Below are 2,500 nucleotides of genomic sequence, written 5' to 3'. Positions count from 1 at the left end.
CTCAAAGAGAAAAAAAAATAAAAATTCGAATAGAACGAGAACACTCTTTCCTTCCAGAGAAGCGTTTTAAGCATCGCGCCAAAGTGCCCTTTTCTTCGTACGTCGTATCATGTTCGAGCTAAGACTCACGCCAGACATCCTAAAACGATCGTCGGTGATTTTTAACGCCCGTCCTCAGTCTCTTACAGCCGTTTCTCTACTCTCGACAAATTCCAGCGGTTCCTTGTTTTCTGCCGGCACAGAGATCGAAACGGCAAAGTTTCTTTGCTCTGTACCGACGACGACGAAAACGCACGGGAACGCACGCAAGTGGAAAAGCGAGCGAGACGTTCACTGTGGTGTGTTCGGGGACTGGACGACCGTCGACGTTAGGATGCGCGGTCCAGCGATAGACGCCGAAAAGGCATGGGATGACCAACACTCTCTGTTTTTCGAGTACTTGTAGCGCCGAATTGCCTTAAAAAAAAATCACACGCGCGCACGACTATCACGTCGTACGCGCGTGTATACCTCGTCTTTAATTAAATCAAAGTTTCACTCCAGCCTCGCCAAAGGGGATCGTCTTCTTCCTCGTCTACGATCTCTTCTCCTGTACGTGTCCAGAGATTCTCTCTGGCATGACGACGACGACCATCCAACGACTTTGTAACGGACTCTCGTGCGCATCTTCGTCAGGTACGGAAACGTTGCGCAACACCTCGAGCTTGGTAAAACACCCGTAGCCGATCATAGACACGCGCTAGTTCGCACACGATTTCTACGATTTCCGACGAACGTGGCTTTGGGCCAGGGCCGGCGGGCAGAGAGATACGCGAACGACGGGGAAAATTCGTCCCGATACAAGTAACGCGTACTCTCCGATCTCCGCGCAACGCCTGGGGATCATCTCCCTAAGTCATCAGCGCTCGAAGAAATCACGTGTGCGTTCCCGGATCTACGGCTCTCTTTCGGGGATAAATTACAAGCACAGAGTATGTTAAACGCAACGACGACCCATCGATGCGACGGTCCTCGTCGTTGTCAGTCGCTCGCGCAGAGTATATCTCTACGCACGAAGAGACGGAGTGGGCATTAGATCCCTGGGGCTATTCGAGTAAAACGTCTTAAGAAAAGACGGTTGTACGGCAAAATTCCGCACCGTTACCAAGTTTACTTTTATCTGAGGCTGTTCTCCTTCTCTCCTCTCTCGACCGAGTTCCCATATTTGCTTTCTCTCAGTCTCGCCAAAATAATATTCATTTAAGACGACGTCGGGGGCGCGGACATCGTGCTCATCGAAAACCTGCAAACGTATGCAAATCTGCTGATATGAAAAAAAAATCGGTCACGAGGACAACACTACGTATATATATATATATATATATATATATATATAATATATTCGATAACCGACACGAAGCGGTGCATAAGCGGGCGGTCGTACGAAAGGACGACTCACGACGCCGCTAGCACTCACGCAGGTCCGTGACGGTTCTCTCCGCTCTTATTCGTATCCTTCTTCGTGCGCTTCCTCCGACTCTGAAACGTTCTACGTATCGTAAGAACGACGGCGGGTTGTCGAAGGCACCAAGGGACAGAGAGAGACAGAGGTAGAGTTTCGTAGTGTCTCCCGTGAACACGATAGTTTATATATCGAGCATGCGTACGAATTGCACGGTCTCGACACGACCGCGACGAACGCCGACGAGCGTCCAACAATCGCTCGTACGTCGCGTACGTTCTCTCGCGTCCGCTCTTGTTCGTATCCTTCTTCGTGCGCTTCCTCCGACTCTGAAACGTTCTACGTATCGTAAGAACGACGGCGGGTTGTCGAAGGCACCAAGGGACAGAGAGAGACAGATAGAGAGGAACGACACGCAACGCAAGCAGTCTTAGGTTTACGTGAGCAACCCTCAGCCAGGCGTGGTCCAGGAATTGTATCCGTGGACCGCAATGTGCGTTCGAAATGTCGATGTTCATGTGTCCTGCAGTTCACACGTTGACGCGCAATTAGCTGCGTTCTTCATCGACCCACGAGCCAAGTGATCCACCGTTCAGGGTAATCTTTTCATATATTTTTTAAAACTCTTGTACTCCATGTACTCTTAATACTCGGTTCGAGCGAAGCCGAGATCCGACACGACCGACCAACGGGAATCGGACGCGCAGAAGTCGCCGGAAGATCGACGACACGAAAACGTTCGAAAATGAAATCCGACGAACGCGCGAAGATACGCGCGTCCGCCGGCCGGGCGAAAAGTACATTATGATATATAACAACCATCGAGATCGAAGCTCCGTTCGTCAGGAAACGACGGGGATATAACACCCGATTCTGAATCCTCTGTGCAGCACACGATCTCGCGAAGAAATACGCACGGTGGCTAGCCCATATATATATATATGTGTGTGTGTGTATATATAATACGATATGCATTCCTCTCGTCCAATTATTCAAGAAAAAGAGCGTGCGCCTCCATCGTTCGGGTGATGTAAAGATTCGATGGGACTCGCGCGACCC

The 2,500-nt window shown here is 50.2% G+C and overlaps 1 non-coding gene across 1 annotated transcript; it reads right to left on the bottom strand.

Annotated features, from left to right (window-relative positions):
• Positions 1-1,886: 1,886 nt before the first annotated feature.
• Positions 1,887-2,041, bottom strand: LOC126927441 (5.8S ribosomal RNA). Its single transcript, XR_007715487.1, has one exon. It is a non-coding gene; the product is annotated as a 5.8S ribosomal RNA (ribosomal RNA).
• Positions 2,042-2,500: the final 459 nt, after the last annotated feature.

Source organism: Bombus affinis, unplaced genomic scaffold (genome assembly GCF_024516045.1).
Source record: "Bombus affinis isolate iyBomAffi1 unplaced genomic scaffold, iyBomAffi1.2 ctg00000110.1, whole genome shotgun sequence".
NCBI classification, from domain to species: Eukaryota; Metazoa; Arthropoda; class Insecta; order Hymenoptera; family Apidae; genus Bombus; species Bombus affinis.
Note: the sequence above shows the minus strand (reverse complement) of the source record. Positions and strands in the feature narration are given on the sequence as shown.